At 41.2% G+C, this 16,557-nt stretch overlaps 1 protein-coding gene across 12 annotated transcripts in view; it reads right to left on the bottom strand.

Annotated features, from left to right (window-relative positions):
* Nucleotides 1-16,557, bottom strand: part of FRYL (FRY like transcription coactivator) — a 344,107-nt gene that overhangs the window by 262,935 nt on the left and 64,615 nt on the right. For 11 of the 12 annotated variants that reach the window (XR_007517673.1, XM_049886269.1, XM_049886271.1 and 8 more), the window contains exon 1: nt 9,499-9,715. The exons of the other annotated variant lie outside the window; for it this stretch is intronic. The gene's annotated coding sequence lies outside the window, so the exon portion shown is untranslated. Of the gene's footprint in view, nt 1-9,498; nt 9,716-16,557 lie in introns of those variants that run through there. 12 annotated transcript variants of the gene reach the window in all.

Genomic DNA, 16,557 nt, shown 5'->3' with positions numbered 1-16,557 from the left:
CATATAACCACAATAAAATTTTTTTTTTTTAAATGAGGCTGCTTTGCAGAAGGAGCCTTGGTAGCACAGTGGTTAAGAGTTCGGCTGCTAAAAAGCTGGAAGCAACCAAGGTGTCCATCAACGGATGAATGGGTAAATAAATTGTGGTATATTCACACAATGGAATACTACGCATCGATAAAGAACAGTGACGAATCGGTGAAACATTTCATAACATGGAGGAACCTGGAAGGCATTATGCTGAGCGAAATTAGTCAGAGGCAAAAGGACAAATATTGTATAAGACCACTATTATAAGATCTTGAGAAATAGTATAAACTGAGAAGAACACATTCTTTTGTGGTTACGAGGGGGGGATGGAGGGAGGGTGGGAGAGGGTTTTTTACTGATTAATCAGTAGATAAGAACTGCTTTAGGTGAAGGGAAGGACAACACTCAATACATGGAAGGTCAGCTCAACTGGACTGGACTGGACCAAAAGCAAAGAAGTTTCCGGGATAAACTGAATACTTAAAAGGTCAGCGGAGCAAGGGTGGGGGTTTGGGGACTATGGCTTAAGGGGACTTCTAAGTCAATTGGCAAAATAATTCTATTATGAAAACATTCTGCATCCCACTTTGAAATGTGGCGTCTGGGGTCTTAAATGCTAACAAGCGGCCATCTAAGATGCATCAATTGGTCTCAACCCACCTGGATCAAAGGAGAAGGAAGAATACCAAGGTCACACAATAACTAAGAGCCCAAGAGACAGAAAGGGCCACATGAACTAGAGACTTACATCATCCTGAGACCAGAAGAACTAGATGGTGCCCGGCTACAACCGATGACTGCCTGGCAGGGAGCACATCAGAGAACCCCTGAGGGAGCAGGAGATCAGTGGGATGCAGACCCCAAATTCTCACAAAAAGACCAGACTTAATGGTCTGACTGAGACTAGAGGAATCCTGGCGGTCATGGTCCCCAAACCTTCTGTTGGCCCAGGACAGGAACCATCCCCGAAGACAACTCACCAGTCATGAAAGGGACTGGACAGTGCATAGGAGAGAGATGCTGATGAAGAGTGAGCTAATGATATCAGGTGGACACTTGAGACTGTGTTGGCATCTCCTGTCTGGAGGGGGGATGGGAGGATGGAGAGAGTTGGAAGCTGGCAAAATTGTCACGCAAGGAGAGACTGGAAGGGCTGACTCATTAGGGGAGAGCAAGTGGGAGAACGGAGTAAGGTGTATATAAACTTATATGTGACAGTCTGACTTGATTTGTAAACGTTCACTTGAAGCTCAATAAAAGTTAATTAAAAAAAAAAAAAAAGAGTTCGGCTGCTACACAAAAGGTCAGCAGTTCAAATCCACCAGCTGCTCTCTGGAAACCTTATGGGGCAGTTCTACTCCGTCTATAGGGTCCCTATGAGTCAGAATCCACTCAATGGCAACGCGTTTGGGTTTTTTCGGCCTTGCAGTATACTGTGAACAAACTAATGTTTCTATTTCACGAATTCTGAAATGCCTTTAAAAAAAATCACTTTACCCTCTCTGAAGTACGGATGCTTTGAAATAAGGAAATATCTAATTGACACCATCCAATAGGCAGGATGTGGTTGTTTGAAAACCTGTTGACACCTCCAGAAAAATTCAATGAAGCACCAGCATTAATGTGTCTTAGGTTTGATCAAAAATACTCATTCAAAAATAATCTTTAAAAGACAAAAAATAATCAGAAACTTTTAAAACTATATGAATGGAGATAATTACAGAAAATTATCAAAAATACACTGCATTCTTTTACATTAAAAGATAGTACATATAAAGAACCCTCAATGAGATGGACTGACACAGTAGCTGCAACAATGGGCTCAAACACAGCAACGATTGTGAGGCAGTGTTTCATTCTATTGTACATAAGGTCTCTGTGAGTCAGAGCCAACTCGACGGCACATAACAACAATAACAACATATAACGTCCTTATCATATTAGCTCAAAGTAAGCAATCAATAAATGTTAGCTAGTATTATTACAAGATGGAAAATAATTACTGGTGTGTTATTCTTAGATGCTGTCGAGTCAATTCTGACTCATAGAGACCCCACATGTGCAGAGAAGAACTGCTCCATAGGGTTTTCAAGGCTTGGGAGATTTCAGAAGCAGATTGTGCCTGTTGTCCGAGGCACCTCTGGGTGAACCGGAGCCACAAACCTTTCAGCGCTTAACCATTTGCAAAAATATCTGTGGTTCTAGTGACCAAGCAACCAATCGGCACTTTTTAAGTGCCTAACAGCTCACCAGCATTGTGCAGGGGCTAGACAAGTTCATCATGATCAACCTACAAAACCGATCCAATAAATAGTAGGTTGCACAATACAACACTTTGAACCAGTAAGTGTAACATTATATTCAGAAGTGATAAGAATTCTTAGTACCTTCAACTTCTTTTAAAGTATTGTCCTTTATTTAAGTTCAGTCTGCAAAACTTGAGATATAAATTGTTCACTTGGAAAGAGTCCACTAAAATAAACCAAACCCAGTGCCGTCAAGTCGATTCCGACTTATAGCGACCCTATAGGACAGAGTAGAACTGCACCACAGAGTTTCCAAGGAGTGCCTGGCGGATTCGAATTGCCAACCCTTTGGTTAGCAGCCGTAGCACTTAACCACTACGCCACCAGGGTTTCCTTGGAGAGAGTCACCAAATGATTAATGGGTATAAAGAAGCATCTCCAAAATTAGTCTTAAGATTGTCACATGGAAAAAAAAAAATCTGTCTTTTCCATTATTCTCCAAGCTTAGATGACATAAGAATTTAGATAAATCCCCTCAAAGAAAATCTTTATAACCTTGGGACTTCAAGCATTATTAAAGTTCTCTTCCTTGGATTTACATTGAGAAAAGCCCATTTATATAGGAATATACATCTATTAAAATGTAATTCTTCATTTTTATGAAATGTCCAGAATAGACAAACATATAAAGACAGAATGTAGATTAGTGGTTGCCTAGGGCTAAGGGAGAGTCCCCGGGTGGCCCAAACTGCTAAGTGCTCAATACTAACCAAAAGGTTTATGGTTCAAACCCACTCAGAGGCACCTCTGAAGACAGACCTGGAGATCTGCTTCCGAAAGATCACAGCCTTGAAAACCCTATGGGGCAGGTCTACTCTGCACACATGGGTTCGCCATGAGTCAGAATCAACTCGACTGTAATAAACAGCAAGGGCTGAGAGGTAGGGGTGATATGTAATGAAAAAGTTCTGAAATCCTGGTGGTGATTATACATCTCTGAATATACTAAAAACTATTGAATTGTATACCTTATGTAGGTGAAATATCTGGTATGTGAACTACATCTCAATAAAGCTTTTTTTTTAACTGATTCTTCACAAAACTTGACAAATCAAAATTGCTACATTATGGTAAAACTCAACAGGATCTACCCCACTATCAGATATTCTTCCTAGCCTTGCTGACCACATCACTGACAGTCCTATGAATTCCAACTCTTAACAACCCAGTTCCTTACCCACAGATATAAAGATTGACTAACATGGAAGAAAAAGGTCTGCTTTGCAAAAGTTACCCTGCACTGTATTTCAATACAAGTGGTTTTATTTTTAATAATTTTTTCACAACAAAAATACTAGTAAAGACTTTTATTTATTACACCATTTTGAGCTTAAAAGAATGTGTTACTACTCTATCAGGAAAGTATATAATCTGCTAGGATACAGAAATAGTCTTATAATGGTGTTCTTTGAAATGGATGATCCTTCTAAGGTGTTAAAAAGAGATTATGTCTGGAGAATTTCACAAATATTCTGCCTTACAGGAATAGAAATGCTTGCACTCCCAAAAAAAAAAAAAAATTCTAAGGCTTGCACATTTAATTTAACACGTTCCATGGGCTCTAAACCACCTTCTGTGGACACCCAGGTTTGTTTGCTAGGACACTTTTTGAAGAGGCTATGCAGAAAATAAACAAGAGTGAATAATAAGTTCACCTAGGAGTGAATGCCGTTTAAGCTACCTTTAATCTGCAGGTACCGTTCTGTATTTGTCTGTTTAATGCTCCTACTCAGCGATGCTCTTATAGAAGGCCTGGCTGCACAGTGGTTAAGCACCTGACTTAACCAAAAGGTCAGTAGTTCGAACCCACCAGCGGCTCTGTGGGACAAAGATGTGGTAGCCTGCTCTGGCAAAGACTTGCAACCTTGGAAACACTACCGGGCAGTTCTACTGTCCTGTAGGGTTGCTATGAGTTAGGATTTACTCGAGAGCAATGGGTCTTTTTTTCCCCCCCACTCAGAGGCGCTCATAACTTGATAGACGCAGACTTAATCCTATACCCTTAATGCCCACACAGCAGGTAACGTCCTCGATAACTCAGCTCCTTGCCACTGAGCTTACCTAGTACCCAGTGCCATCGAGTCGATTCCAACTAAGTTTTACTATAACCTTATGTTGCTCATTCTAAAAAGGGAGCTACAATATTGGTTGCTGAAGTAGGTGTGAAGAAGATTCTAGTGCTCTAGGTACTTCTTTAAGCTTGTCCAGAGGGAAAAAAGGTTTTTCAAAGATTCCCAAATAATAAGCCCTTTTTAGAATGAGCAACGTAAGGTTATAGTAAAACTTCCATATGTGACTTGACCATAAACAAATAATATCTTCCTATATTACTCCCTGAAGTAGTGTGAGGAGCGCCTGTAGGAAGTCTTAAAGCAGTTCATGATGCTCTTCTAGAAACAAGAAGAATCAAGAGGTAAGGAGAATCTCTGCTTAGAGAACCAAAAACCAAACCAAACCCATTGCCGTCGAGTAGATTCCAACTCATAGCGACCCTATAGGACAGAACAGAACTCCCCCATAGAGTTTCCAAGGAGCACCTGGTGGATTTGAACTGCCAAATTTTTGTTTAGCAACCATAGGTCTTAACCACTACGCCACCAGGGTTTCCCTGCTTAGAGTAGGTACTCGAAAATTATTTTAGCACAAAGGCATGTAAACTGTTCACACACAGGTCTTAATCAATTTTTGAAATGATTATGAAAGCTACATTTAGAATACAGGCAGCCCTGTATCCTAAGAAAAGATCAAAGGAACTATAGTTACTGAGCCTCGAGAAATTAATAATACAAAAGTACATAAAAATTAATTACCATTCTCCATTCCCAGTGAACAAAACTTGCTCATTAAACTTTTTCATGTATAATAGACAGTTTAAGGCAGTCCCATCTAAAGGTAAGAGAAGGCAGAAAAACTGGTAGAATAAACACCAAACCATTAATAATAGTTACAGCGTGATATGGGCAGTGTTACGGGGAACTTTTAATTTGTAAATTACACATTTCTTTCATATCAATTTTTTAGAACGAGCATGTGAAACTTTGGTGATAAGGGAAAAAATGTTTTTTCCTTTAATTAAGTACTCATATGCACTGTCCCCAAAGAAAACTAAATTCGAACTCCTTTATAGTTCATGGTTTTTACAGAATACTGGTGAGCTAATAAAGCTGCTAAAGTACTTTGTTGTTGTTGTTAGTTGCCCTCAAGTTGATTCCGACTCATGGCTACCCCACATGAAAATAAAAAGACTCCAACTTTTGTTAATGGCTTTTACTAAAGTCCACAATCTAATGAAGGAAATACACATACCATAATACAACTCAGACTATGGCTTGTATTAAGAGAGTTTTACAGAAGCAAGAGAAAAGAGTAATCACTGCTGATTAGAACAGAGGAAGAGCTTGCAGAGAAGACAACATTTGAGCTGGGCTGGATAGATGATCCCTCTGATGAGAAAGAATAGCTTCAGAAATTCACGTGCTCTGCCCCCCCAGAAACATTTTACAGATAAAAATAGTTTGAGAGCATACACCCAGTCCACTCCTCAAAAAATATTTTTATAATCTGCCAAAAAAAGAAAAAAACGATTGCCATCTAGTCAATTCTGACTCATAGAGACCCTACAAGACAGAGTAGAACTGCCCTGTAGGTTTTCCAAGGAGTGGCTGGTGGATTCGAGCTGTTGATCTTTTGGTTAGCAGCTGAACGCTTAACCAGTGTGCCACCAGGGTCACCTGACCTGGCCTTGTTCTATCACTCCAGTATTGCTTTACCATTTTGGCATGAATCCTATGTTACTGTTACGTTACACTTGTTGTGCTGAGATATGCACTCTTTTTTTTCCTGTGAATGATAATTCTGCATCTTCCCATTAAACTGTATACCTCTGAAACCAAGGACTGTCATCCATTTCTACTCTATCTGCCCATAACATTCCTTAAATCAATTGCAACAATAAGTGATCACTATCATGAAAGATGCCTGCGGAGGAAGATACTATAAACAATTAAACTACAACTTTATACACATGACAAAGAGCATCTAGATTAATGTATCTTTCCCAAGACATTAAACCAATTACTGTTCTTTGGTATAAATTTTTCAGACAGGTATTTATTTATTTAAAAAAAAATATCCTGAGCAGCCTTTGTAGAAAGATTTTTTTTGTGTCACAAATATAAAACCTAAGACAACATATTTATTGAATACCAGAAAGGTGCTAAGTGACAGTGAATGTAGACAGAAATGGAGGACAGCCCTAGCGACCAAGAAACTCATACAACCAAGAAACTCACAACTCAAGAAAAGTCTTGGCATTATGTATATCTAAAACAATGTTAAAAGTACACAGGAAAAAATGTGTTTTCCAGGAAACACAGCCTAGATATTTCAAAGACAATTCTTCCTGAACATTTTCTTTAATACTACAATACATGCTCTTTTAAAACTTCAGAAATTCTGTTTTTTAAACAGGAGCCCTGGAAGTGCAGTGGTAAAGCACTCAGCTACTAACCAAAAGGTCAGTGGTTCAAACCTACCAGCCACTCCATGGGATAAAGATGAGACAGGCTACTTCCATGAAGATTACAGCCTTGGAAACCCTACGGGGCAGGTTATATACTCTGTCCTAGGGTCCCTATGAGTCAGAATTGACTCCACAACAATACATATTGTTTAAATAAGTTAGTAAATAAATAGCGTTTTAAAAATTGGAAACTTGTTTTTAACCTTCTACTTTCTATTATGAAAGTAGATGGTTAAAAAGTGAATAATAAGTTCACCTAGGAGTGAATGTCGTTTAAGGAAGATTACGCTGGGAGTCGGCCTGACATCCTCGTCACATAGAAGGAGTTTTTTTAAAAAAAGGAAAATTAGGTGTAACAATGCAAGACACTACCAAGATTACTAAAAAAGATCATGTTTTTGTGCGTATGCATTTCCTGAACTCTGTGGGGGAGAATAAAGTATATTTTAAACATCAATATCTGAAGTTGGTTTTCAGTATCCTAAGTATAAGTTGCTCCTATGTTGTTACTCTGAAAGTTACTAGACCGTCATCAGTTAACACTCTTGAAAATTGTTAGTATTGCTTAAAAATAAAAAAGTGGGCCAGGTGTCCCAAGAAAATTCACTCTTCCAGAAAAGTAATTTTACAAAATAACTCAGTGGAAAACAGGATGGAATGTTATTTTTGATAATGAGTAACAAAAAAAGACAACAATAACACAAACACTGCTACTTTGTTTATAGGACTATAACTTGCACATGCAAGTACTGTACAAAGTATTGCACAAAAAAAACTGTCAAAAAATGAATGCTTAAGATAACATTCCTTTTCTAAATAAGGTCTCTAACAAGTGTGCTATTTCTAAATATGATTCCTTTAGCAAGTATCGACAGGTATAGCATAGTACAGTGCCCAAGATAAAAAGCCTCTTATACTTGTTTTAAGAGCCCCGGTGGCGCAATGATTAAGCGCTCCACTGCTGACGGAGAGATTGGCCGGATGGTCAGCCGGTTTGAACCTACCAGTGCCCCCAAGGAGAAAGATTTGGCTGTCTGCTTCTGGAAAGATTTACTGCCTTGGAGGCTTTATAGGGCAGTTCTATTCTGTCCTATAGGGTCAATGAGTTGGAATCGAGTCGACCGCAGTTGGTTTTCGGTATATACTTGTTTTATCAAAAGTAAATGAAAGGTGCTATTAGTAATTACATTGCCTATGAGTTTAGTAGTAGAAATCAACTTTACAGAAGATAACTGCTAGGCAGAACAGCATTTTACAAAAACAATTTTATTTTCATCAAAAGTCTCCCCCTCAGTTCCTACTGACCCTGGCAACCTGTTTCTTTCCCCCGCCCCCAAACCTTCCAAAAACCTTTGCCAATGGATTCAAGTAATACTCTTCATAGTTTAAAGGCTGAATAAGGCAAATTCGGCTCTATCTAGCTCAGGAGTGCAGTAGTTAAACGGTCGGCTTGCTGACCTAAAAGCTGTGGTTAGAACCTACCAGCTGCTCCCCGGGAGAAAGATAAATGGCAGTCAGTGTCCCCAGAGACTTACAGCCTTGGAAATCCTATGGGGCAGTTCTACTCTGTCCTATATGGTCGCTATGAGTCGGCATCGACTCCACAGTAATGGGTGGTAGCTTTCTTGCTCCCCACCCTTTATTCTTTTCAAATTATCTTCGCCTGAAAGAGGTTAATGCTTCCATGTAACTGCAAATCCACAAGAGATGCGCTTTCAGGGGGCGACAGACGAAACTGGGATGGTAGAAAAGACAGACAACAACCAGGAACCATTCGCCCTAGAAATCAGCCTCTCCTGGACACAGGAAACGAGGTCCTGCCCACAGAACCTGCCGCCCGGAAGCAACAACTTCCATCAAACGGCCGAGAAAAGTTGCAAGGAAGAGCTCAGCGCCAGGCAGCCTACGACGGTGCCGAGATACAGAGCAGCAGAAACACTCTCTAAGAATGGTCCGGGCGATGGCTGTGGTGTCGGTCGAGTCTACCCCGGCTCCAGAAGGCTCCGGGACTGGGGTGCGCGGCCGGCCCCGAGCGGCGCGGGCACAGCGCCCCCGTCTGCACCCCCGCCCACAGCAGCGCGCAGTGGGCGGAGAGACGAAAGCAAGGAAAGGGGGGACAAAGCCGGGCGCTCCGCAGGTCCCCGCCGCTCCCTCCCGCCCGGGGCCGCCAGCCGCCGCGCTAAGTTTGCTCTTCCGCCCTCTCTTCGCTGCCCTGGCGGCGGAGCCGCGGCCGCCAACCTCCCTCTGCCCCTCGGCCGCCGCCTTCTTCCCCGCGGGGCGGCTCCCGCGAGTCTGCGAGGCGGCGGCGCGCGAGAGAGATCTGGGCGCGCAAGGGGAGCGTGCGCTCGGGGGAGCCGGGCGCGCGGCGCTCCCCCAGGACCCACGGCCACTCCCGCGGGTTTTCGGTTGAGGCGGGGGATGCGCCGCGGTTTGCCGTCCGTTATGAGTCTCGGCCCAAGCGGCGCAGCCCGCCGCCATCCTGGCCCACCTCCCACTCGGCTCCCACCAGGAAGGGGGGCCGACCGAGGGCCGAAGACCTCGACTCCCGCCGGGGCTGTGGCCTTCGGCCGGCGAGCATCCCAGCACCCCCGCGCTGGAAGAGAAAGTGAAATGAAGCGCCTTTCCCCAGGCAGCGCTTACCCGTCCCCAGTCCTAGTGCGGCTGCTTCGCTCCTCAGGCGCCGCTGGTCCCCGCCCTCGGGCCCCGAGCTCCGCTCTGTTGACAATGGCGCGTCCCCTTTAAGGAATAATCCGATCAGAACCGATCAGCAGTTAAACCTCCCTCCGACTCTGATTTTAACCGGATTTCTCCCTCTCTCAGAGCCCGACGGGCGCCCGGCGGTGCTGCGAGCTCTCCCCACCCCTTCCCAGCCCCGCCCACTCCCTCGGCGCCGTGATTGGCGAGAAGCACTCCAACAGGAACAGCCATTCTTGCCTTGGAGCGGCCGGTCCGGCCGCCGCTCAGAGTTAGTCCCACCCCCTCCCCGCCCCTTTTTCCGGGTTGGTCCTACCTTACATCACTCTCTATCCTCCCTTGTATCGTTGCTTTGGAAAACTGGCAGTCAAGGTTCACCCTCCCGCCTCCGGAAAGCGAACTTTATTTTTATTGGTAAAAGGACATCTTCCTGTGCACCTGATTGGGCAAGGAAGGAGTTAGTCTGCACGCTCCTTACCCATTACCGCTCTGCCTTTACCGGTTTGAGAAATATAGACGCCAAGTCCTCCCTACTATGCCTTCTTTTAAGCGCCTTTAAATATTAGCAGGGGTCGTGGACAAATTCATAGCCTGCGTTGGGGAAAGCCGGAAAGGGAGAAGAGAAAAATTCAAAATATTCTCCAAATGCGCAGCATACCTGGAGCTAGCGCTGGGACCCTGTGGATCCTCATCCCGTGGTCTGGTCTAGTGAATGGAGTAGACTGAGTCAGAAGACTTGAAATTCTAGTACTGATTTCCCCTGACATTTTATTCAACAACTTTTCACTCACTGCCCACTCTACTCATACCATTTATTCCTCTGGCTTTTCCCCAGCTGGAAGTGCTTTACGGTATCTGCAAACCTGGAGATTTCCTTGTTTATCTCGCTACCGTACATTTCAAAAATAGCTTAAATCCTTTCCATTAGAAATTCCTTGTAGTTAACGTCGTCCCGCAAACCGGTGTTTGTCACGAAAACTAAGTTACTTTTTTGGGGAAACGTTTAAATAGATGATCCCCCTAATGCCAACCTAGTAGTTGAAGACGTCCGTCCCCCTTGCTAGAACTGCAGCAGGAGTCCCCCAGGTTGAGCCCAAGCAGGCGCCAGAAGGTTATTCCCTAAGGGACTGTAGCGCCACCCTGGAGAAAATGCTTCTGCCTAAGGGGAAAGGGACTTTGGCACCAAAAGCTCGACCCTGCAGCATGTGAATGGCAGCCTGGTGGGGTCTGCCATTACGATTTCCCCGGTTTCCAACCAGAGTTTTAAAAACCGAAAGAGTTGTTGCCACTAAAATGTCCAAGACACTACACAGCTAGTATTTTGGTACCCACCTAAGAACGTTAGAGGGAAACAATTAAGTGATCTTCCCCCCTTTGCCACTGGATTTTCAGAGACTTTGGACCTCAGATGAACCCAGGTGGTGCAGTGGTTAAGAGCTCTGTGGCTGACCAAAAGATTGGAGGTTTAAACCCACCAGCTGCTCTGCTGGAGAAAAATGTGGTAGTCTGCTTCGTAAAGATTTGCAGCCTTGGAAACCCTACGGGGCAGTTCTACTTTGTCCTGTAGGGTCCTAGCAGTCAAACTCACCCACACTGGGTTTGATTTGGTTTAGATTTTGGAACTCAGGGGCTTTGGTGCATTTGTAGTGATAACCCATCGGAGTCCAGTGGTATGCAAAAAGTGGCAGGGCCCAGCAGTATCCCAAGATGGGAACGGGTGCAAGAGAGGAAGAAAGGTACATTGGAAGTCAACAGGACTTTTCGGTGAGCTCCCATGAAAAATGTCCTAGGGATGCCCATAAATATCAAAAGGCAGGAATGAGAAAAGGCAATGTTATAGGTGGTTATAGCCTATATGGGGGGCGGGGGGGGGGAAGAGACAAGGAAATCAAGGTCCTACTTATATGACCTTCACAAATATATATAAATCCATCATTAAGTGCCAATAACTAAGCCCTTACTTTCAGCCTATTCCATTTTTTTCTTTTTTATTAGAGCCAACATATAGTAACATTTTGGATTTTCTCCTGATTTACTACTATCAAGCATTGAGATTGCTTCAAGTATTCAAATTTGAGTTCTAATATTCACATTGGAACATAATAACCAAACCAAACAAAACCAAACCCAGCGCTGTCGAGTCGATTCCAACTCATAGCGACCCTATAGGACAGAGTAGAACTGCCCCACAGAGTTTCCAAGGAGCACCTGGTGGATTCAAACTGCCTACCCTTTGGTTCGCAATCATAGCACTTAACAACTATACCACCAGGGTTTCCTTGGAATATAATAAGACTAAGAATATTCTATATTCTAATATCTACTATGATCTTCTGGAGATAAAGACATGCAGTATTTCAGGCGTTTACACATCTGTGACTTTTGTGCAAGGTCTAGGTCAGGTTTTCAAGTTCCTCATTTTTTTTTATAATACACCTGCTTTATGATGCCTAGCATGTTATTGCCCTGTTTTGCAACACCAGCATATTAGTCTCATAACTTCAGAAACCTCTAGATTTTATTCCTTACATTTCGGCCACACTAAAATCATCACCTTACAAGTGCAGTTTATATTATTTTTCCCTAAATATTTCACACTTGCCCAATGTCATGGATTGAATTGTGTCCCCCGAAAAATCTGTTTCAACTTTGTTAGGCCATGATTCCCAGTATTCTGTGGTCATCCTCCAATTTTGTGATTGTAATTTTATGCTAAAGAGGATTAGGGTGGGATTGTAACACCACCCTCACTCAGGTCACCTCCCTGATCCAACATAAATGGAGTTCCCCTGGGGTGTGGCCTGCACCACCTTTTGTCTCTCGAGAGATAAAAGGAAAGGGAAGCAAGCAGAGTGTTGGGAACCTCAAACCACCAAGAAAGCAGCACGAGGAGCAGAGCATAGCCTTTGGACATGGGGTCCCTGCACCTGAGAAGCTCCTTGACCAGGGGAAGATTGAGGACAAGGTCCTTCACCTTCCTCCAGAGCCGACAGAAAGAAAGCCTTCCCCTGGAGCCAACACCCTGAATTTGGACTTGCAACTTACTAGACTGTAAGAAAATAAATTTCTCTTTGTTAAAGCCATCCACTTGTGGTATTTCTGTTATGGCAGCACTAGATAACCAAGACACCCACAATAGCATCATTTATTACATTTTAGCCCACAAGCCCAGCTTCCTGGTATACCTTGTACTCTTACTGGCATTTCAAAGTGAAGAGGAATTTAGAAAATTTGCAAACATGTAGATTACAAGGAAACCCTGGCATAGTGGTTGAGTGCTACAGCTGCTAACCAAAAGGTCAGCAGTTCGAATCCACCAGGAGATCCCTGGAAACTCTACGGAGCATTTCTACTCTGTTCTATAGGGTCGCTATGAGTCGGAATTGACTCGATGGCACTGGGTTTGGTTTTTGGTTTTGGGTAGATTACAATGTATGGGTCATTCTTAAGTTTCTGTGTTTCTAAACAGTATCCCAATTCCAACCCTAGTGAACTTTAGAATTTGCACTTTACCAATAAGAAGGACTTTATCTCACGATGTTTGTTACCCATCCCTAAGCCAGATCCCCATTCTTTAAAAAGAAATATACTCCCAGTGTGTCAACATGATGAAAGCTTTCTTAAAGTCTTTCATATAGATCATCGCTAAAGTTTTTTAAAGGTTGAAAAACATTATGATCACTTATTTTTCCTGTTTATATAAAAATTTACTCAAAGAACTACCGCAGTTTAGCCAGTAATTATTTTTCCTCAGAAAAATTATGTTACCTTTCTAGTACAAATTCTTTTCAGCTCAGCACACATTTATATAGTAGCTATTATGTGCTGGTGTAAGAAGAAGGAGAAAAATCATGAATAAATCTCTATTCTCCAGAGAGTATAATGAATCTCCGATTCCACCCATAAGTGGTACAATTTTATCCTTTGTTTGCTTCAAACTTATGGGCAGATACTGTCTATTAGCCAGTAAATTTCTACAGTAAAATTAAGGGAAATCCAATTACTAAAAGTTGTCGACCAAAATCTCTTCCCCCAGCCCCTCAAAAACATTAATACCAACAACAAAAAAGTCAAATTAAGAAAATAGATTTATAATAATTTCATTTTTTAAAGAAACATTCCTTCTCTACAGAGGATGCCCAAGGCCTCCACCCTCTATATTTAAATGGGTTTTTATATATAAATGTGTTCTCATTATAAAATGAGAACTGGTGTTCATTAGTATCACTGAAAGATCTTCAGTCATCAGCAGAAGGTTAAATCATGCTCAGCACATGCTACTTCCTGAGGCAGAAATAGGATACTAATACATTTTTTGATATATTTCTAATTCTCAGCTGTTGAAAACCCTTCAGAGATTTCTCTAGGAGCATACTGAATATAGTACAACTACTTCAGCAAAATATGCAAGTCCCTATATAAAATCTAACTCCAGCCTACCTCTCGGATTCTTCTCTGGCCGTTCCCTTATTTGATACTTGAAATGTCTGCTCTACTGATACCAGCTATCATGCTCTTTCAAGCCTCAGTGCCTCTGGACATATTCCCTTTGCCTGGAAAAGCCTTCCTCTCCTTGTTACCTGGAGGGCTTTCCTACCCATCCATTGAAAACCAATAGAAGCATTACTTTTTCTGTGACACCTTCTCTGATTGCACCCCCTTTCCCAACTTTATTTACTTCTCTATGCTGCACCTCTCCCAAGTACATAGTATTCTTACCACAGGTATCATATTTAAGACAGAACTTAGATGTTTCTCTGTCCCTCACACTAGTCTGGTTTGTTCTCTATAAAAAAAAAAAAGCAAAGGCCATGTTTATTCATCCTGGCATCAGCATCACTTATTATAATGCCTGGCATAACTGAAGGCTTTCAGTAAATAAAATGTATGTCAAATTGAGTTGAATGAGCAAAACAAAAAGGTTAACCTACAGTGTAAAAATGTAATTAAATACCATTCTAGTAACATTCTAATTAATATTTCATTGTAAATTTGTCTTATCAATTAGTCTGTATTACTGGTTCCCAGACCTTTTTATATCATGGGGTGGTAAAATTTCCAAGGAAATTTTGGGAACTGACAAAAGCTGATATATCAGTTTTTTTATTTTGCAAAGACATGAAAAATAAATATAAATAAACCTTCCATCTATTCTCCCCATTACTTCATAAAATAAGAATATTTTTAAAACTAAAAATTGAGAAGGTTATAACTTCAGAAGGAAAGTCCTTTGAATTGAAAATTTAATACTATGAAGAACTTGCACAGACTTCAAACTGAGTCTAGAACATATGTCTGGAATACTCTGCATTTTCTATTCCTTGATCTGATACTTCTTTTTATCTGTTTCAAAAGATGATTTTAAATTGAGACTATTCCTTTACTTTCTTCCCCCACAATATCTATGGGGAACAAAAAAACTCTTTGACTTTTTGTTATTTTTTTCTCTACCCATGAACAAACTTTACAGTGCCTGTCTTGGTTATCTAGTGCTGCTATAACAGAAATACTATAAATGGATGTCTTTAACAAATAGAAATTTATTGCATCACGTTTAGGAGGCTAGAAGTCTGAATTGAGAGCACCTGCTCTAAGAGAAGGCTTTCTCTCTCTGTTGACTCTGGAGGAAGGTCATTGCCTCTTCAGCTTATACTTCCTTGTTTCTTGAAGATCTCCATGTGTCTTGGCATCTATCTTACCCCATCTCTCTTCTTGCTAGCTTGCATTTAATCTCTTTTATATCTCTAAAGAGATTGACTCAATATATACTCTACACTAATCCTGTCTCATTAACATAACAAAGACAACCCATTCCCAAATGGGGTTATAACCACAGGCATGGAGGTTAGGATTTACAACACAATTATTTATTATCAATCCATAATAGCGCCATTACTAAGTATTCTGCTGGCTTCCTGCCAGAGTATGTAAAGAAGCTCTTCATTGTTTCAGGAGCCCTTGCAAAATGTCTCTTGGATTCCTTTCTGCTTCTACCACATCTCATTGAATATCCTCCTTTTCTTTTGAGAATTATACAACTTTTTTCTAAAACTACTGTTTTATCCTTTAAATATTCCCCATTGTTTGTCAATTAGCCAAAAAATTAAAATGTTAAAGATTCTCTTTTTGTTTTCTATATACCACACCTGTTTTCTAAGCTTCTAACACTTTAGGGTAAGTCCCTGATACCTATCAGTGAACGTCATAGTGTCTATCCTGCCTCACAGAGTTATGATAATGATAACACGTACCATGTTACAGTAAACAAACCAAAAAAAAAAAAAAAAAAAACCCAATGCTGTCGAGTGGATTCCGACTCATAGCGACCCTATAGGCCAGAGTAGAACTGCCCCATAGAGTTTCCAAGGAGCGCCTGGCGGATTTGAACTGCCAACCCTTTGGTTAGCAACATGGAGAAATATTTGTGTTATATAAATTCAAAGTGCTTTTTTTCCAATAGTTCAAACCCATCAGATGTAAACTATTTGTAATAGAATAGTTCATAATGGCTAAGCATTTTATAGTAGAAACCTGAATGTCATAGTAAAGATCTAGAAATACCACCTTCTTAATTGAGTCAAATAATCGATTTCTTGTTTCAGGGGTACACAATGAATGTATATGAGATCATCTTCCTTTAATAAAATACCACATTATTTTGTCTTACTGCAATTTCTACACATATTTTAGATCATTTAGGAGCTATATATTTTCATATTATTTCTATTATGTGGGATACTTATATCAAGAAGATCTTAACTTTGTCCAAAATAGCTTACTATTGGTATATTAGTATTCTGCCATCTTTTTTTTATCATTACAATGGGACTTCTTATAAAAGTGTGCAAATGTGAATTTAAAGAAGAAATAAATCAAGGGCTGGATATTGACTTTATAATTGACTTTTTATTTACATGGCGAGACTCAGGAAAGGTTTAGAGTATTATTCAAACTTAAATATTTCCATTCACAAATAGCTTTTCAGAAGTAAACTGCATTATATAT

This window comes from Elephas maximus, chromosome 5, assembly GCF_024166365.1.
Source record: "Elephas maximus indicus isolate mEleMax1 chromosome 5, mEleMax1 primary haplotype, whole genome shotgun sequence".
Taxonomy (NCBI): domain Eukaryota; kingdom Metazoa; phylum Chordata; class Mammalia; order Proboscidea; family Elephantidae; genus Elephas; species Elephas maximus.
Note: the sequence above shows the minus strand (reverse complement) of the source record. Positions and strands in the feature narration are given on the sequence as shown.